This window comes from Hemitrygon akajei, chromosome 3 (genome assembly GCF_048418815.1).
Source record: "Hemitrygon akajei chromosome 3, sHemAka1.3, whole genome shotgun sequence".
Classification (NCBI taxonomy): Eukaryota; Metazoa; Chordata; class Chondrichthyes; order Myliobatiformes; family Dasyatidae; genus Hemitrygon; species Hemitrygon akajei.
In genome coordinates this window covers 107504325-107526349 of record NC_133126.1, presented here as the reverse complement: position 1 = coordinate 107526349, position 22025 = coordinate 107504325, and positions in this window count along the sequence as shown.

Below are 22025 nucleotides of genomic sequence, written 5' to 3'. Positions count from 1 at the left end.
ACTCCCATCAGTGTCTTTTTACTCTTGCAATTCCTTAGCTCTACCTACAATGATTCAACACCTTCCAAACCTATGTCACCTCTTTGTAATGATTTGATTTCATTTTTTACCAACAGAGCAGTGCCAACCCCTCTGCCTTCCTGCCTATCCTTCCAATATAATGTATATGCTTGACATTAAGCTCCCAGCCATAATTTTTTGGCCATGATTCAGCAATACCTACAACATCATACCTGCCAATCTGCAACTGTGCTGTAAGTTCATCCACCTGATTCTGTATACTGCGCGCATTCAGGTACAAGACCTTGAGTTCTGTATTTACCCTTTTTGACTTTGTCAACCTTTCACATTGCAACTCATCCTGTTGACTGCAACTTTGCCTTATCAACAGCCTCACCTCACTACATATTGCCTCTGTTTGTAAACCAGCTACCTCATCTACAGCACTATTTTTCCCCTTTCCAACTATACTTCTTGCATTGAAATACATGAAGCTCAGAACACTAGTTGTACCATGCTTTGGATTCCTAACTTTGTCTGAGGTCTTACCAAAATGTGCCTCCACAACCTGTCAAGAGTTCTAACACTCTGGTTCCCATCCCCCTACAACTCTAGTTTAAACCCACTATGCAGCATTAACACACCTTCCAGCTAGGATATTAGTCTGTCCCCCTCCAGTTCAGGTGCAAACCATCCCTTCTGTACAGGTCCCACCTTCCCTGGAAGAGAGCCCATGCCCTACCTCCTACACCAACTCCTCTGCTGTGTAAGTCCTGCCCTTTAAGTTAGTATCTAATACCCTGAACTCCCAATGCAGAACCTTATCACTCATCCTACCCATATCACTGATATCTACATGGACCATGACCTCTGGTTGTTCACCCTCCCACAGTACAGTCAATCCAAGTTATCACAGACCCCAGCACCTGGGAGGCAATATACCATCCAATAATCTAGTTCTTGTCCAAAGAACTGTCTGTTCCCCTAACTAATTAATCTCCTTTCACCACAGTGCTTCTCTTCTATCCCATTCCCTTCTGAGTCTCAGATGCAGATTCACTGCCAGGGATCCCACCACTGTGACTTTCCTCTGTTAGGTCATCCCCCCCAACAGTATCCAAAGTGATATAACCTGTTGTTGAGGGGGATAGCAACAGAGGTATTCTGCACTGGTTCCTTAACCCTTTTCCCCTTCCTGACCGTCATCCAGTTTCCTGTGGGTGACCTTGGGTGTAACTACCTCCCTATATGCCCTATCTATCAAGCCTTCAGTCTCCCAAATGATCTGGAGTTCATCCAGTTGCAGGTCCAACTTCTTAAGTTGTTTGAAGCTGCAGCTGGATGCACTTCTTGCTGTTGCAGGATCACTGCAGGTGCCTTCCCAGATGCCACAAGAGGAGCGTTCAACTATCTTGCCTGTCATCCCTATTGTCACTAGCTGAGCACATATAAAAAGAACAAAAAAACTTGAGCTTTTCTTTCCTTTGCTTTCTCTAAGTGAAGCTTCTCTTTGTTGAAGCCTCGAAGTACTAAAGCTTCAAGGTCAGCATTCTGACTCTGTCCACTCAGACGACGGCCACTGTGCTTGCCCCTGACTTCCTTTACTTTGCTGACTTCCTTGACTTCCTTTACTAATCAATCCCAGATGCCGATTGGTCTCTGGTCATAGCTCTATTACACTTTCACCCAATATTGACCCAAACTAGACACTCCCATTAAGAGAATGGTTTCATCATGATAAAGCAAGAGTAGTAAATGACTGAGACATGGGAATTAAAGGCTTGCCATTCTGATGTTGATACTTACCACACATCATCTTTCTGTAAAGCTCAAAACATCTACATTTGGTCCATTATTGATTACAGCCTCATACAACTGAGTGCAAGCTTTGCAAGCAACCTCTCACAATGCTGGAGAATGCTCACAGCGTGGATTTCTCTTACTGCCCTGCGTTTCCCTCCTCAGTGAGAATGTTGTCAGGCTTTGAAACACTCTTATTTTCCCTGGGGTCACAAAGGCAGTGAGAGCAACTTGATAGAAGTACATAACATCAGGAGTAGAATGGATTGGTTAGGTAGTAAAAAACTTTTTCCATGGTGGGTGGGGGTCAAGGCAAAAGGTGAAGAGTGAGGTAGGAGGTTTAAAGGGAATTATGTTCACATAGATCATGATTGGAATCTGGAACATACTTCCTGAAGACCAGACTCTCTCTCAGCATTGGGGAAAATCTCAGCAAGTATTTGAATTACCAAAGCATTGAAGGCTAAGACCTATTGTGGGTAAATGGAATGTATAGATTGGTACAGTGGGCAGCATTGATTTGTTGGGCTGAAGGGCCTGTTTCTGTGCTGTATAACTTTATAACTATCCATAACTCTCAGCAGTCTTTCATACAGCTCACCCTAGTCCAGTGTCATCCTCACTGATCTGCTGGGAATAATGATCAGTGAGATGGTTTTTAATTCTAATGTGAAAGAATTGCATCTTTTAAAAAGAAGGCTATTATTAGAAGTTTCATCAAATATCATCTATATTAAAAGGAGCTGAACCTTTGTAGCTGCCAGGGGAAAGCGCTGCTCTGTAGTTCATTACAGAAGCCATGACAGCAGATGTAGGCCAGCCCATCTACCACGAATCAGTAGCTGACTTTGAAATTATTGGTAGTTACAAATGGAACTCATGACATCAACAACACCTGGAGCCAGGAAGAGTTTGGTTCTTACGCTTTTCATGAACTTGAACACTTATGTAGGGTACCTCCAAGTCTCCTCCACTCCAGGGAATAAAAACCTAGCCAAGGCAACCACACCACTATAACTCAGGCCTTCTCATCCTGGCAACATCCTTGTAAATCTTCACTGCCCTCTCTCCATTTAAACTACATCTTTCCTATAACAGACTGACCAAAATTGTACACGTACTCCAAAACATACAAAATGCTACAGGAACTTAGCAGGTCAGGCAGCATCTATGGAAGGGAAATAAACAGTCGAAGTTTCAGGCCAGAAACCTTCATCAGGCCTCACAAACAATTTGAACAACTGCAACATATTGTTTTGCTCACCACATTACGAGAAGGACATGTTTGGGCTGAAAAAGGTGCAGTAAAGATTCTTGGTTTGGAGGGCTTGTGTAATCAGAAGAGACTGGACAGGGCTGAGTCTGTTCTCCCTGGAGCTCTGGAGTAAGGGAGTCTGAGGGGTGAACTGATGGAGGAACATGAAATTACAAGAGGCATAGATAGGGTGAACAATGGAATTGATGTCCCAGGGTGGGGTGTGGGGGAGGGGGTTCTAGAGCCAGTGATAAGAAGTTTTGAGTGAGAAGGTGGAGATTTAATGGGGATCAGAGGGGTAAAGTTTTCACACAGAGAAGACGGTATCTGGAAGAGGAGGTGGCGGATATAGGAAAGGTTACAACATTAAAGAGGCACCTGGAAGGGTATTTCAATGAGTGGGAAATTGAGGCAAATGGAATTAATACAGACAAGTAGGATTCGTATTGATACGCAGAATGGCTGGCATGAAGGGTGGGTCAAAGCTCTGTTTCTTTGCTAATCAATGTATCCCAAATCATGGTACACCCTGCACTGAAAAACATATTCCTCCTTCCATAGTTAGAATCACAGAGTTGTATCAGCATGGAAAAAGCCCATACATGTTCATGCCGGCCAAGATGTGAGTGCAAGAAAATACCATTTTCCAGCACTTGGCTCATATTGCTCTATATCTTCCCTATCCATATACCCCTTAAGTATATCATTTTACCTTGTAAATTTCCTCTGCATTATCTCCAGTTTAATCATATCCTTGCTATAACAGGGCAACCAAAATTGAACACAACACGCCCAATGCAAACTCATTGATGTCTTGTACATTTGCAACAAAGCCTCCCAGCTCTCATATTCAGTACATTGTCTGATGAAGGCCAGCACATCAAAGGCTTCTTCACCACTCTACCTGTGATTCTAAATAAAAACTATACGCTTATACAAAAGCTGATTGGTGGTAGATGGAGTGGCCTTCTGACCTGTTCTACCAGGGCCCTTCTGATCAATGTGGAAGTCCTTCCTTGAGGATTTGTCAATCATAGAGTAACTTAACACAGAAACAAGACCTAAATCCACAGACAGAGTAGATACCTAGGGCGGCTATGGCTAATATCAAAGGACATCTGTCTAAGATGAGTGGAGGATGTCAGAGATGGGCTTTTGCACAGAGAATGGTGGGTGCCTGGAATGTACTGCCAGAGGTGTTGGTAGAGGTGGATATAAGAGGCACACTTAGGTGACTCTTAGATAGCCATATGAATGTCAGAAAAATAGAGGGTTATGGGCAGTGTAGGACGAGTTAAACTGATCATGGAGTAAATTTTTTGTAGGTTGGCACAATTTCATGGGCCAAAGTACCTGTACTGTTCTCTGTTCTATGTCCGTACTGACCATAGCATTCTCCCAGCTAGTCCTAGATGCCTGTGTTTGGCCCATATCCCATCAAGCCTCCCCCCTCCATGTACCTATCCAAATGCCTCAACTACTTTCTCTGGCAGTTCATTCCAGGTACTTACTTCCCTCTATGTAAAGAGGTTGCCCCTCAGATTTCTTTTAAATGTTTCTCCTCTTATCTTGTATCTGTACCCTCTAGGTATGTACAGTACTCCACAACCATGGGGAAAAGACTATGACGTTCCACTTTATCCACACTCCTCATGATATTACACACTTCAGTGAGATCCATATGTGAGATCCATAGTCAGTGAGGCCATTTGGCCCATTGAGTCTGCTCTGCCATTTCATCATGGCTGATCCATTTTACCTCTCAGCACCAATCTCCTGCCACCTCCCCATCCCCAGTATCCTTTCATGCTCTGACCAGTCAAGAATCAATCAACTTCTGTCTTAAACATACACAAAGACTTGGCTTCCACAGCTGCCTATGGCAATGAATTCCAGTGATTCACCACTCTTCTGACTAAGGAAATACTTCCTCAGCTCTGTTCTAGAAAGACGACCATCTATTCTGAGGCTGTGTCCTCTAGTTTTAGACAATCCCACCTTAGGAAACATCCTCTCTACATCAACTCTGTCAAGGCCTTTCACCATTTGATAGGTTTCAATGAGGTAACCCCTCATTGTTCTGAATTCCAGTGAATACAGGCCCAGAGCTATCAAACACTCTTCATATGACAAGCCATTTAATCCTAAAATCAGTTTTCATGAACTTGTTTTGAGCACATCCTTTCTAAGATAAGGGGCTTAAAACTGCTAACAATACTCCAAGTGAGTGCTTTGAAAAGTCTCAACATTTCACCCCTGCTTTTATATTCTAGTCCTTTTGAAATGAATGCGAACATCGCACTTGCCTTCCTCAGGCTCAACCTTCAAACTGATCTTTGAGGAATCCTGCACAAGAACTCCCAAGTCCCTTTGCACCTCCAATTTTTGTATTTTCTCTCCATTTAGAGAATAGTTAACCCTCTCATTTCTTCTTCCAAAGTGCATGACCATACACTTCCCAAAACTCTTTTCCATCTACCAGTTCTTTGCCCATTCTCCTAATCTGTCAAAGTCTTTCTGTAGCTTCTCTACTTCCTCAAACTACCTGACCCTCCACCTATCTTTGTATCATCTGCAAACTTTGCAACAAAGCCATCAATTCCATCATCCAAATCATTGATGTGTAACATAAAAATAATTGGTCCCAGCTCAGACCCCTGTGGAATACCACGAGTCACTGGCAGCTAACCAGAAAAAGGCTCCCTTTAGTCCCACTCTTTGCCGCCTGCCAATCAGCCACTAGTTCATCTCTCTTGTAATACCATAGGCTTGTAGCCTGTTAAGCAGCCTCATGTGTGGCACCTTGTCAAAGGCCTTTTGAAATTCCAAGTACACAGCATCAAGCAAGGATCACACCATACAAGTAGCAGGGTGGGACAAGGTATAGTCAAAGTAACTGTGAGAGTCCGTTGGTTCATAATTGACATTGGCGAACAAAGGAGATGTCCTCCTTTTTCAAAGAAAAGGGCTTCCCTTCCTCCACCATCAACGCTACCCTCAATCGCATCTCTTCCATTTCATGCAGTCAGCTCCTACCCAGTCCTCTCGCCACACTACCAGGGATAGGGTTTCTCTTGTTCTCACCTACCACCCCACCAGCCTCCGCATCCAACACATAAATCTCCTAAATGTCCGCCACCTCTAACTGGATCCCACCACCAAACACATCTCCCCACCCCCCACCCCCACTTTCTGCTTTCCGCAGAGATCGCTCCCTATGCGACTCCCTTGTCCATTCATCCCTCCCCACTGATCTCCCTCCTGGCACTTATCCTCACAAATGGAACAAATGCTTCACCTGCCCCTACACTTCCTCTCTCACTACCATTCCAGGACCCCAACAATCATTCCAGGTGAGACAACACTTCACCTGTGAGTCTGTTGGGATCATGTACTGTGTTCGGTGCACCCGGTGTGGCCACCTGTATATCGGAGAGACCCAACATAGATTGGGAGACCACTTCACTGAGCATCTATGCTCCGTCTGCCAGAACAAGCAAGATCTCCCAGTGGCCACCCATTTTAATTCCACTTCCCATTTACATTCTGATATGTCCATCATATCCACCATCGAGAAAAGGAACAACACCTTATATTCCATTTGGGTAGCCTCCAACCTGATGGCATGAACATCGATTTCTCAAACTTCCAGTAATGCCACCACACCCCACCCCCTTCACCATTTCCCGTTCCCTTGACTATCACGTTATCTCCTTGCCCGTCTATTGCCTCCTTCTGGCACTCCTCCCTGTCCCTCCTTTTTCTTCTTCCATGGCCTTCTGTCTCTTTCACCAATCAACTCCCAGCTCTTAGCTTTATCCCTTCCCTCCAAGTTTCACCTGTCACCTGGTATTTCTCTCTCCCCTCCCCTCCACCTTTCAAATCTACTCCTCAGCTTTTTTTCTCCAGTCCTGCCGAAGGGTTTCAGCCTGAAACATTGACTGTACTTTTTTCCACAGATGCTGCCTGGCCTGCTGAGTTCCTCCAGCATTTTGTGTGTGTTGATCAAGCAAGGATGTAATGTTGAAACTTTATAAAGAATTGGTGAGGCCTCACCTGGAGTATTGTGAGCAGGTTTGAGCCCCTAATCTTAGAAAGGATGCACTGAAACTGGAGAGGGTTCAAAGGAGGTTCACGAAAATGACTCCAGGATTGAATGGCTTGTCATATGAAGAATGTTTGATGGCTCTGGGCCTGTATTCACTAGAATTCAGAAGAATGAGGGATGATTTCATTGAAACCTAACGAATGGCGAAAGGCCTTGATAGAGTGGATGTGGAGATAGAAACACAGAAAACCTATAGCACAATACAGGCCCTTCGGCCCACAAGGTTGTGCCAAACATGTCCCAACCTTGGAAATTACTAGGCTTACCCATAGCCCTCTATTTTTCTAAGCTCCATGTACCTATCCAAAAGTCTCTTAAAAGACCCTATCATATCCACCTCCACTACCGTTGCTGGTAGCCCATTCCACACACTCACCACTCTCTCAGTAAAAAAGACTTACCCCTGACATCTCCTCTGTACCTACTTCCAAACACCTTAAACCTGTGTCCTCTTATGGCAACCATTTCAGCCCTGGGAAAAAGCCTCTGACTATCCACACGATCGATGCCTCTCATCATCTTATACACCTCTATCAGGTCACCTTTCATCCTCTGTCACTCCAAGGAGAAAAGGCCGAGTTCACTCAACCTTTTCTCATAAGGCATACTCCCCAATCCAGGCAACATCCTTGTAAATCTCCTCTGCACCCTTTCTATGGTTTCCGCATCCTTCCTGTAGTGAGGCGACCAGAACTGAGCACAGTACTCCAAGTGTACTGTGTAGCTCCTATATAGCTGCAACATTACCTCTTGGCTCCTAAATTCAATTCCACGGTTGATGAAGGCCAATACACCGTACACCTTCTTAACCACAGAGTCAACCTGCGCAGCTGATTTGAGCGTCCTATGGACTTGGACCCCAAGATCCCTCTGATCCTCCACAATGCCAAGAGTCTTACCTTTAATACTAATATTCTGCCATTATATTTGACCTACCAAAAGGAACCACTTCACACTTATCTGGGTTGAACTCCATCTGCCACTTCTCAGCCCAGTTTTGCATCCTATCCTTCTGTAACCTCTGACAGCTCTCCACACTGTCCACAACACCTCCAACCTTTGTGTCAACAGCAAACTTACTAACCCATCCCTCCACTTCCTCATCCAGGTCATTTATAAAAATCACAAAGAGTAAGGGTCCCAGATGTTTCCGATGGTGGGAGCACCTAGGATAAGAGGACACAGCCTCAGAATAGAGGGGTGTCCTTGTAGAATGGAGATGAGGAGGAATTTCTTTAGCCAGAGAGTGGTGAATCTATGTAATTCATTTCCACAGGCAGCTGTGGAGGCCAAGTCTTTATGTATATTTAAGGCAGAGGTTGATAGATTCTTGATTGGTCACGACATGAAGAGATACAGGGAGAAGGCAGGAGATTGGGGCTGAGAGGAAAACTGGATCAGCCATGATGAAATGGCAGAGCAGACGTGAAGGGCCAAATGGCCTAATTCTGCTCTTATATCTTATGGTCTTATAATTTACAACTGATCAGAATCCTAATTGACCACTTCATTTCCAATTTACTGCACTGTACGATTGTTTCCATGGATGGAATATAGAAACATGTAGTATTTCTCCATCTCATGTTCTTCATCTAGAAAATCAACTGAAAGCACTTCACAAACACGGGAAAATCTGCAGATGCTGGAAATCCAGAGCAACAAACAAAATGCTGGACGAACTCAGCAGTCAAGCAGGGTGTATGGAAATGAATAAATAGTAACGTTTTGGGCCAAGGCTGAAAAGGAAGGGGGCAAATGTCAGAATTAAAAGGTCATAGTGAGGAGAAGAGGAAGAGCTAGAAGGTGATAGGTGAAGCCAGGTGGGTTGGAGAGGATAGAAACTGATAGGAGAGGAGAGTGGAATATAAGACAAAGGGAAGGAGGAGGGAACCCGGGTGAGGTGATAAGCATGTGAGAAGAGATAAGAGGCCAGTGTGGGGAATGGAAGAAGAGGGGAGGGGAAGGGAATTTTTTTTTACCAGAAGGAGATATCAATATTCATGCTATCAGGTTGGAGGCTATCCAGACAGAATAAAAGGTGGTTCTTCTCCACCTTGAGAGCACAAGAGCAGGCTACGGACCAACATGTCAGAACAGGAATGGAAATCAAAATTAAAAAGTCTGACCATTGGGAATTTCTACTTTTGGCAGATAAGGCCAAAAGATACTGGAGCAAAATTAGGCCATTCAGACCATTGAGCCTGCACTGCTATTCCATCATGGCTGATCCCAGATCCCACTCAACCCCATACACCTGCCTTCTCACCATATCCTTTGATGCCCTGACCAGTCAGGAAACTATCAACCTCTGCTTTAAATATACCCACAGGCTTGGCCTCCAGCACAGTCTGTGACAGAACATTCCACAGATTACCTACTCACTGGCTAAAAAAGAAATTCTTCCTTACCTCTGTTCTAAAGGATCACCCCTCAAAGTTGAGGCTGTGCCCTCTGGGTCTGGATACCCCCACCATAGGAAACATCCTCTCCGCATCTACCTTATTTCAACATTCAGTAGGTTTCAATGAGATCCTCCTACATTCTATTATATTAGGGTGAGTACAGGCCCAAAGCTGCCAAACACTCCTCATATGTTAACCCCTTCATTCCCCGTGAACCTCCTCTGGACTCTTTTCAACAACAATACTGAGATATCAAGGCAATTTAACAAGTAACCAAAGTTCCAAATTAGATTGATATTTATAAAGAGAATATTATGCTAATTCTTATAAACAATTGTCAATAAATGGGATTCGTGGAATTCGAAGAGGACATCTCTGAGTCCAGTGGAACCCAGTGAGCACTTGGCCCTCACTGGATTCCTAAGTAGCCTTCTGTGAAAACTAGATACGGAGTTTAAGCTCAGGTCAGTGGAGGATACAAGAAAAGGAAAAATGTTGCCAGGCTTTAGGGGTCTGTATAATTCAAAGGTTTGAAGGTTCAAAGGTTCATTTATTATCAAAGCATATAACTCTGAAACCCTTCTCCAGATAGCCACAAAACAAAGAAAGAAATGAACAGTAACATAATCATCAACTCCCAGATAACTCCTCCCTATACAAGAAAAAAAACAAGAAAGATTTGGCAAAAATAAAAAAACCATAAGACTAGAAAAAATGTCCATAGTCCAAGTCCATATTCATAAACATTATCAAAAGTGCTGAAAAACCTGGCTAACATTCTCTGGGCACGGCGGCAGGCCAGGCAGTCTCCCTTCTTCAGCAGCAGAGCGACCCACCAGTGATCAAAAGGCAGTCTCCTCTCTCCAGTAACAGAGCGATCCCACCAGTGATCAAACAACAGTCTCCCCTCTCCAGTAACAGAGCGACCCACCAGTGATCAAACAACAGTCTCCCCTCTCCAGTAACAGAGCGATCCCACCAGTGATCAAAAGGCAGACTCTCCTCTCCAGTAACAGAGCGATCCCCCAGTGATCAAAAGGCAGTCTCCCCTCTCCAGTAACAGAGCGACCCACCAGTGATCAAACAACAGTCTCCCCTCTCCAGTAACAGAGCGACCCACCAGTGATCAAACAACAGTCTCCCCTCTCCAGTAACAGAGCGACCCACCAGTGATCAAAAGGCAGACTCCCCTCTCCAGTAACAGAGCGATCCCACCAGTGATCAAAAGGCAGACTACCCTCTCCAGTAACAGAGCGATCCCACCAGTGATCAAAAGGCAGACTCCCCTCTCCAGTAACAGAGCGATCCCACCAGTGATCAAAAGGCAGACTCCCCTCTCCAGTAACAGAGCGATCTCACCAGTGATCAAAAGGCAGACTCCCCTCTCCAGTAACAGAGCGATCCCACCAGTGATCAAAAGTCAGACTCCCCTCTCCAGTAACAGAGCGATCCCACCAGTGATCAAAAGGCAGACTCCCCTCTCCAGTAACACAGCGATCCCACCAGTGATCAAAAGGCAGACTCCCCTCTCCAGTAACAGAGCGATCCCACCAGTGATCAAAAGGCAGACTCCCCTCTCCTGTAACAGAGCGATCCCACAGTGATCAAAAGGCAGACTCCCCTCTCCAGTAACAGAGCGATCCCACAGTGATCAAAAGGCAGACTCCCCTCTGCAGTAACAGAGCGATCCCACCAGTGATCAAAAGGCAGACTCCCCTCTCCAGTAACAGAGCGATCCCACCAGTGATCAAAAGTCAGACTCCCCTCTCCAGTAACAGAGCGATCCCACCAGTGATCAAAAGGCAGACTCCCCTCTCCAGTAACACAGCGATCCCACCAGTGATCAAAAGGCAGACTCCCCTCTCCAGTAACAGAGCGATCCCACCAGTGATCAAAAGGCAGACTCCCCTCTCCTGTAACAGAGTGATCCCACAGTGATCAAAAGGCAGACTCCCCTCTCCAGTAACAGAGCGATCCCACAGTGATCAAAAGGCAGACTCCCCTCTGCAGTAACAGAGCGATCCCACCAGTGATCAAAAGGCAGACTCCCCTATCCAGTAACAGAGCGATCCCACAGTGATCAAAAGGCAGACTCCCCTCTCCAGTAACAGAGCGATCCCACAGTGATCAAAAGGCAGACTACCCTCTCCAGTAACAGAGCGATCCCACAGTGATCAAAAGGCCGACTCCCTTCTCCAGTAACAGAGCGATCCCACAGTGATCAAACAACAGTCTCCCCTCTCCAGTAACAGAGTGATCCCACAGTGATCAAAAGGCAGTCTCCCTTCTCCGGTAGCTGAGCGACCCGCCAGTGATTAAAAGGCAGTCTCCTCTCTCCAGTAACAGAGCGATCCCACCAGTGATCAAAAGGCAGTCTCCCCTCTCCAGTAACAGAGCGATCCCACCAGTGATCAAAAGGCAGACTCCCCTCTCCAGTAACAGTGCGATCCCACCAGTGATCAAAAGGCAGACTCCCCTCTCCAGTAACAGAGCGATCCCACCAGTGATCAAAAGGCAGACTCCCCTCTCCAGTAACATAGCGATCCCACCAGTGATCAAAAGGCAGACTCCCCTCTCCAGTAACAGAGCGATCCCACCAGTGATCAAAAGGCAGACTCCCCTCTCCAGTAACAGAGCGATCCCACCAGTGATCAAAATGCAGACTCCCCTCTCCAGTAACAGAGCGATCCCACCAGTGATCAAAAGGCAGTCTCCCCTCTCCAGTAACAGAGCGATCCCACCAGTGATCAAAAGGCAGACTCCCCTCTCCAGTAACAGAGCGATCCCACCAGTGATCGAAACGCAGACTCCCCTCTCTGGTAGCAGAACAATCATACCAACAATCAAAAGGCAGTCTCCCTCTCCAGTAGTAGAGCGATCCCACCAGCGATCAAAAGGCAGGCAGCCGGTGTTCACCTTCCACATTCACCTCAATGTTTCAATCTCCCTCATCACTTTAATTGTTGAACTCTGCTTTCTGGAATTCTCTCAAAGACTGTAGAGTGCTGGATCACCCAAACGATCTCCAAATTGCAAGTCGCAGGCTCCAGCAGTTCCAGAAACACATTCAAGGCAAAAAGCAGACATAAAAAACACAGAAGATGTGAAATGGATAGTTCTGTGAGCTATCCAGATGTTGACCATGGGAGTGTTAGACTCAGGTGCCATCTCATTGTCACACATTTGTCCAATGCTTTCTAATTACCAGCCACTATTATATAGGAACACCAGCAACCACTGCATCTATTTCTACCACTGGTGTGAATAAAAGTCAGGTATTGGGGGAATAAAAACACCCAGGTTACATATACAGATGGATTCTGGAGATAGCACTGAGTTACAAAGACAGGCTGGAGTTACTCAATCTGACTTATTGTGGAAAATAGCAATACATACAGTTGAAGTCAGATGTTTATACACCTTAGCCAAATACATTTAAACTCAGTTTTTCACAATTCCTGACATTTAATCCTAGAAAACATTCCCTGTCTTAGGTCAGTTAGGATCACTACTTTATTTTAAGAATGTGAAATGTCAGAATAATAGTAGAGTGAATGATTTATTTCAGCTTTTATTTCTTTCATTACTTTCCCAGTGGGTCAGAAGTTTACATACACTTTAATATTTGGTGACATTACCTTTAAATTGTTTAACTTGGGTCAAACATTTTCTGTAGCCTTCCACAAGCTTCTCACAGTAAGTTGCTGGAATTTCGTTCCATTCCTTCAGACAGAACTGGTGTAACTGAGTCAGGTTTATAGGCCTTCTTGCTCACACACGCTTTTTCAGTTCTGCCCACAAATTTTCTATCAGATTGAGGTCAGAAAATTTTGTCAAGTCTGGTTCATCCTTGGGAGCAATTTCCAAATGCCTGAAGGTACCACATTCATCTGTGCAAACAATAGTACACAAGTATAAACACCATGGGACTACGCAGCCGTCATACTGCTCAGGAAGGAGACACATTCTGTCTCCTAGAGATGAACGTACTTGGTGCAAAAAGTGCAAATCAAACCCAGAACAACAGCAAAGGACCTTGTGAAGATGCTGGAGGAAACAGGTAGACAAGTATCTATATCCACAGTAAAACGAGTCCTAAAACAACATAACCTGAAAGGCTGCTTAGCAAGGAAGAAGCCACTGCTCCAAAACTGCCATAAAAAAGCTAGTCGACAGTTCGCAAGTGCACATGGGGACAAAGATCTTACTTTTTGGGGAAATGTCCTCCGGTCTGATGAAACAAAATTTGAACTGTTTGGCCATAATGACCATCGTTATGTTTGGAGGAAAAAGGGTAAGGCCTGCAAGCCGAAGAACACCATCCCAACCGTGAAGCATGGAGATGGCAGCATCATGTTGTGGGGGTGCTTTGTTGCAGGAGGGACGGGTGCACTTCACAAAATAGATGGCATCATGAGGAAGGAAAATTATATGTAGATATATTGAAGCAACATCTCTAGACATCAGCCAGGAAGTCAAAGCTCGGCTGCAAATGGATCTTCCAAATGGACAATGACCCCAAGCATACCTCCAAAGTTTTGGCAAAACTGCTTAAGGACAACAAAATCAAGGTATTGGAGTGGCCATCACAAAGCCCTGGCCTCAATCCGATAGAAAATTTGTGGGCAGAACTGAAAAAGCGTGTGCAAGCAAGGAGGCCTACAAACCTGACTATGGAACAAAATTCCAGCAACTTACTGTGAGAAGCTTGTGGAAGGCTACACAAAATGTTTGATCCAAGTTAAACAATTTAAAGGTAATGCTACCAAATACTAACAAAATGTATGTAAACTTCTGACCCACAGTGATGAAAGAAATAAAAGCTGAAAGAAATCATTCCCTCTACTATTATTCTGACATTTCACATTCTTAAAATAGTGATCCTAACTAACCTAAGACAGGGAATGTTTTCTAGGATTAAATGTCAGGAATTGTGAAAAACTGAGCTTAAATGTATTTGGCCAAGTTGTACGTAAACTTCTGACTTCAACTGTATTTGATGATTTTTTTTCTCAGCAATATTTTTATTGCTTTTTTAAATCAAGAAAGCATAGTACAAAGGAGGTTTGTGCAGTACGTTACAAAATTTAACAAATGTACAATTCAGATCTATGAAAGAGATGCACCTGTAATACAATCATGCTTTGGTTGCCTCCCTGCCCCGACCTACCCCTCCCAATTCCCATCTCCAAGCCATAATTGCATTAGCAAAAAGGGTTAAACAGAACCTTTATCCCCACAGAGCTGCATTGGTATAGAGAAGGTGTATTTTCCTAACACACAAACTGTTGTATGTTTACACGTCCGAGTTCGTAGAATTTTACCGGTGAATGCTGAAAGTCAGGGAGTTATGTGCAGAGGAAAGAAAGAAGGGATGAACCTTTAGTTTGGCTCAGAATTCTGAAAATATTCAAGAAAGGGTCCCAACACCTTTTGGAACTTTATGTCCGAATTGAGAGTTTAATAATGGATCTTCTCAAGGTATAGACTGGACACGATGTCCCTAAACCACTGAACATGGGGGGGCGGGGCAGCATCCCTCCACATGAGCAAGACTGTGCGCCTGGCCAAAAGAGAGGCAAAAGACAGTATGCGACGTTTGGTCAGAGTTATGTGTGTGTCCTCCTCTCCAGAGGTGCCAAAAAGAGCAATCCAGATTGTAATTAAGTATTTGGGATAGAGTTTGGAAAACATCTCTTCAGTACTTTTCCAAACTAGGGCATGTCCAGTACATGTGAATAAGGGAAGCCTCGCCCCTTTTGCATTTGTTGCAGCAGGGATTAACATCTGGTTAGATGTGAGATAATTTAGTTTTAGACATATTAGACATATTACACATTAGACATATGTACGACCTTGAACTGTAGCAGGCAGTGGTGGGCACATAAAGAGGTTGAGTTAACTAACTTGAGGACTGATACATCCCAAATACATTAGGAATAATAGTTCCTAAATACATCGTCTGGCAGTGAAAAATTTAAATATTGCTCCCAGGCAGTTTTAATTTTGTCAAGGGGGCTCACCTCAGAACCTCTAGCTTGTCACAAATAGTAGTTATTAGACCTTTGCGCAATGGATTCATGCAGAGAAACACATCAACGATGTTTGTGTCAGATGCCTCAGGAAAGTTTGATAACAAAGGGATGATAAAATATCTAATTTGCAAATATCTGAAGAAATGAGTGTTGGGTAAGTTAAACTTTGCAGACAATTGTTCAATTGATGTAAAGCAGTTGTCTATAAAAAGATCTTTAAAGCCCCGATGCCCTTTCTATACCAGTCTTGAAATGTTGGATCATGTATAGAAGGCTGAAAGAGGTGATTATGTAGAATAGGACTTGAAAGTGAGAAGCCATAGAGACCACTATACTTTCTGAACTGAACCCATACTCTCATGGTGTGCCTGATAACAGGATTAGCAACTGGTTTAGGCATAAGAAGAGGGAGTGTGGATCCAAGAAGTGCGGAATTAGAGAAATTCTTAATAGAGTTCAGCTCCATTGCCACCCATATTGGGCAGTCAGACTGGTTGTGGAAATGAGACTGGTTGTGGAAATTGAGATAACGTAGGTTAGCTGCCCAGTAATAAAAGCAGAAATTGGGCAGAGCCATGCCCCCAACACTTCTACATTTTTGAAGATGGACTTTATTCAGTTGGGGACACTTGTCTTCCATAAGTAGGATGATACGACTGAGTCTAGCGAGTCAAAGAAGACTTCAAGAATGAAAAAGGTAAAAGAATTTAAGAAGGATGTTCATTTTGATAACATTAATTCAGCCCATCAGGGACATACACAGGGGTAACCACGGTGCTAGGCTCTGTTTTGTGTAATTTAACAAATTAGTGAAATTTTCTCCAAAAAGACGCTTATAATTCCTTGTTACTGTGATGCCAAGGTAAGTAAATTGGTTATTCACTACCTGAGAGGGGAGGTTATGGAACTCTGACTCTTGTGCTTCTCCATTTATTGGAAAAAGTTTGCTCTTGTGTAAATTAAGTTTATATCCTGAAAACAGGCTAAATTTGTTAAGGAGTGAGAACATGGGGGTAAGGAGGTGATCGGGTTTGATATAAAAAGTAAAAGATCATCAGCATAAAGGGAGACTTCGTGCTCAACTCGCTCCCTCCAAATCCCCGTCAGATCTGCATAACTACAGAACGCAATTGCCAGTGGCTCTATGGCCAGATCAAAAAGTAACGGGCTTAAGGGGTACCCTTGGCGGGTTCCATGTTTGAGATTGAAAGGTTAGGATTGCTGAGAGTTGGTCAGAAGCAGTGGGATACCAATATAACAGTTTAATCCATGTGACGAAACTTGGTCCAAAATCACATTTTTCTAAAACAGCAAAGAGGTAATTCCATTCCACATGATTGAATGCTTTCTCTGCGTCTAAGAATATAACACATTCAGAAATCCCAAGTGAAGGTGAGTATAAGATATTTAAAAGACAGCATATGTTAAAAAAGGGGAGGTGGTTTTTAAAAAATCCGGTTTGGTCTTCAGGAATAATAGATGTTCTACAATCTACGGGCCTGAATTTTAGCTAAGATTTTGGCATCAACATTTAACAGAGAGATTGGCCTGTATGAGGAGCACTCTGTTGGATCTTTGCTGCTCTTCAATAGAAGAATGATGCATGCCTCATTAAATGATGCTGGCAGTTTACCTTGTTCAAACAAATCTGATAAAACCAAGGTTAGTTGAGGTGAGAGCAGTGACAAAAATGATTTAAAGAATTCTACAGGGAACCCATCGGGTCCTGAAGATTTACCAGTCTGCAGTGATGAGATGGCTGAGGATATTTCCTCTAATAATATTGGCTCATTCAGTCTCATTTTGAGATCAGGAGAGAGCATAGGGATATTTAAGCTATTTAAAAAATTCTCGACCAAAATATTATCATTTGAGGATTCAGAGGTGTAAAGTCAAGAATAAAAGTTCCTGAATGTGTCGTTGATTTCAGAGTGTTCGAGGTGATGCCTCTGTTTTCCATTCAAATTTTTGGGATGTGTTGTTTGGCTTTGAAGCCCCTTAATTGGTTGGCTAAAAATTTACCAGATTTGTCACCATAAATATTGAACCAGCTCTTGCTCTTCAAGATTTGGCATTCAATTGGGTGAGTGGTAATAAGGTCAAATTTAGTTTGGAGTTCCACTTGTTTTTTGTACAGCTCCAGATTTTTAATTTGAGCACATTGTTGATCTATTTCTTTAATTTGATTGGCCAGGTCAAGTTGTTCTTTATGGTTCTTTCTTTTCATATTCACAGTGTAGGAAATTATTTGACCCCTGAGGTATGCTTTCAAAGCATCCCAAACAACCAGGCTTGAGGAGATATATTGGTGTTAAGGAAAAAGATTATCCAGTCCTCCATAAATTTTACAAAGTCATTATCTAACAATAAGGTCAAATTAAAACGCCAATGCTTATTTACTTGAGGAAGGCCAGGAAGAATTATAGACTGGACAACCGGAGCATGGTCTGATATCACTATGCTCTGATAAGCACAGGAACAGACCAATGGAATCAGCTGATTATCAATTAGAAAGTAGTCAATTCTAGAAAAGGGTGTGATGGACGTGTGAGAAGAAAGAATATTCTCTTATTTGGGTGGAGAAAGCGCCATACATCAGAGATGCCATAGTTGGAGAGGAAGGACTGAATTAATGAAGCAGATTTGCTTAGTGCTCTGGGAATAGGAGATGATCGATCCAGCACTGTATCTAACCAACCGTTGAAGTCATTTGATGATATTTTTACAACTAGATTGAGTGTGAACCATAATGCTGCACTCATGCAAACCTTGGATGAAAGGGACAGAATGTTACGTTCTGAGCTATTTAATACCTTTTCCTAATTAAACAAAATATAGATCCAGTAAGTGAGAGCAGTGACTCAGCAGTGTATCAGAGATTAGTCAATGAAAGGGCCATAAAGGAAAATAAAGAAACAGGCAAAACTGTTAGGGAGAAAGTTATGACTTGGCTATCTTAAGGAAGGAGTGAATCTGAGACTAAACAATTAAATGAAGAGTTTCCTATGGATGTGAGGGGGATGGTGGTGCAGACGACCAGAATTGAAAGAATATGATAATACTGGTTGAAAGATGTTACAGAGATTGGTAAAGCTATGAAGAGTAGTACCTTATTTCAAAGGCCACACAACCAAAAACGTAATGCTCCCTTAGCACCATGCTTGGAAGTTTGAATCTAGGTTGTAAAATATCCATCATATTTTCAACAAACACACAAATTTTCCAGAGAGGAAAAATTTATTATTAATGATCTGAAATTAACAGTGTAAATTCATTATATTGATTAGATTTAATATTTCATTGACTCAATCTCATCATCAAGAAATACATCTCAGGCTAATGAACAAGCAGAATAAAAATATCTCGATAAACCCTCCAGTAAAATCAACCACTTCAGATCAAAGCAATCACACCGATCAGCATTCTCAAAATACATTTGACTATGGTATATTTCAGCAGCTAATCAAACATCTGTTACTGACCATTGAAGTCACACTACACCAAGGAAACAAAGAAATGCCCATAAAATGAGTCCAGTTGATAAAATTCTTATTGATGCCTTCCTTTACATATCTTTCACTCTCTCTGGAGCTTGATGTTTAAGAAACAAAGAATTTGCATTGATACACCCTCAACACCTTCAGCAATTAAGTACATTTCAAGTAGGATTTAAGGCGGCTGTTGTAAATTAGGGTGACAAGATCCCATACTCAAGACCAGATAAGGAATTGCTGAAGCCTTTGAACCTTCACACCCCGAACAAAAAATAACTTCCAGTCCCAGCCAGCTCACAAATAAATACTTTTAGAATTTTTGACAATAAATCACCCTATAAATGCAAATTTTATTTAGTGTTGTTGCAGTAAGGAATAAAAGTAGCATGCTCAAGACACAGCTGACCAATCCTTCCACATTCAGGTCAGGCAGAGGGTAATACTGTCAACCTGTAACTGCTACCTGCTCAGTTGAGGAAAAACACCAGAGACACGAAATTACCTCTGAAACGGTTTTTATTCAGAGAGGAGTTCGCAGCCCCACGCACTTCGGGCGTAAGGTAGCCAACCCCCAATTTGTCGGTTTACAAAGGTCATACTTATACCCAAAAGCAGGGTACTACATTCGCAAATATGGTTACCAATTCGAATTCGTCAATTGATTGGCTATTGCATAGCTAAGCATGCAAAATACTCAGAATTTAGCAAAGGTTAAAGTGTAATACCTAGAATTAATACTGACGTACTTCAGGACACTTGAAATAGGTATCCTTAAAATATTTTGCCAAGCACGTTGTCTTGTGGTTGTAGGTTCCCTTTTCCTTGTGGTCTCCACGTCTGGCCTGGCACCTTATTTTAGCTACCTCTCCTTACTTCCCCAATGACGTACCTCTCTCTTGTCCTGTCTACATTTTTGCTACACTTACCCCTCGCCCACCCCCTCTACATGTACCCCTTACCCTTTTCACATTCTCAATACCATCAGCTTGGTGGAATGGTGGACAAAGTCATTCAGTAACATTTGCAGTAGCAGCTGGCTTTTTAAAACTGGTTATGGGTGACCACAGCAAATCCCCATTAAGTGTAGCAAGTGTGAATCAAACAATGGGTTGGGAATTTCATTATATCTTGAATTGCTGTGAGGAGGCGTCTTATAGGTTGGCAGCGCTCATTGAAAAAGAGAGTTTTGCGGATGTTCGGTGTCATTCTGGTGGCACAATCAGCAATGAGAGCAGCGAACAGCGAGGAGGTTTCTCGCAGTTTGGCGATGCTCATTTAAAAGGGGAGGATCGTGGGTGTTCGGTGTCATTCCGGCAGCCCAATCAGTGGTGGGAGCAGTGCAGAGAGGAGTCAATAAAAGTACAGAAGGGACAAGCCGAACAGCCATTGTTGGGAGGGGGCTAGTGGTGAGAGTGGGAGTGTCATGCTTTGGCTCATGGAGGCTTCTGTTCGGAAGAGGCATTGGCTCTGGGTAAGTTTCTCTTTTCTCTCACTGTGTCAGGGGTAATCAGTGTAGCTTAAATGACCATTATGTATTCTCTATGCCAGATGCTGGAGTCCTGGGAGACCCAGAGTCTCTCAGGGAACTATATCTGTGTGAAGTGCATCCATCTGCAGCTCCTTGAAGACCATGTTGGGATCTGGAGCAACAGCTGGATGACCTTTGACTTGTACAGGAGAGTCAGGGTATCATCGATCAGAGTTACAGGGAAGTTGTCATCCCTAAGCTGCAGGAGGCAAGTAGCAGGGTGACTGTCAGGAGAAGGAATGGGATGGTGAATAGGCAGTTGGCCATTCCCCTCAATAATAAGTATACTATTTGGGATACTGTTGTGGGGGATGATCTCCCAGGGGAATGCCACGGAAACCAGTTTACTGGCATTGAGATTGGGTCCATGGTACAGAAAGAAAAGAGGGAGAAAAGGAGAGCGGTAGTGATAGAGGACTCACTAGTCTGAGGAACAGACAGGTGATTCTGTGGATGTAAATGGGACACCTGGACAGCATGTTTCCTCCCAGGTGCCAGGGTCAAGGACATCTCAGATCACATCCACAGTATTTTGGAGGGGGAGGGAGAGCAGCCAGATGTATTGATACATATTGGTACCAATGACATAGGAAGGAAAAGCAAAGAGGTCCTGAAAAGAGAATTTAGAGAGCTAGGCAGAAAGCCGAGGAGTAGGACCTCCAGGTCAGTAATTTCTATATTGTGACCTGTGCAACAGGATAATTTGGCAGATAAATGTGTGGCTGAGAAGCTAGTACAGGGGACAGGGCTTCAAGGTCTTGGATCACTGGGATCTCCTCTAGGGGAGTTATGACCTATACAAAAGGGAAAGGTTGCACGTGAACCCAAAGGGGCCAATATTCACACTGCGTGTTTGTTAGAGCTGTTGGGGAGAGTTTAAACTAATTTGGCAGGAGATGGGAACCAGAATGAAGGGACTCAGGATAGGATGGAGGGTAAAACCCAAAGCATGCAGTCAGACTGTTAGGAAGGGACAAAATTGCAGCCAGCAGGGTGAGTATTGGATACAGAATCAAAAAGAGTAGCAAATACAGTATTCAAAGTGTTATATCTCAATGCACAGAGTCTAAGAAATAAGGTGGATGATCTTGTTACACTATTACAGATTGTCAGGTATGATGTTGTGGCCATTGCTGAATCATGGCTGAAGGATGGTTGTAGTTGGGAGCTGAAAGTCCAAGGTTGCACGTTGTATCAGAGGGATAGGAAGGTAGACAGAGGAAATGGCGTGGCTCTGCTGGTTAAGAATGGCATCAAGTCATTAGAAAGATGTTGGACAAATTGGATAGGTATATGGACGGGAAAGGAATGGAGGGTTATGGGCTGAGTGCGGGTCAGTGGGACTAGGTGAGAGTAAGCGTTCAGCATGGACTAGAAGGGCCGAGATGGCCTGTTTCTGTGCT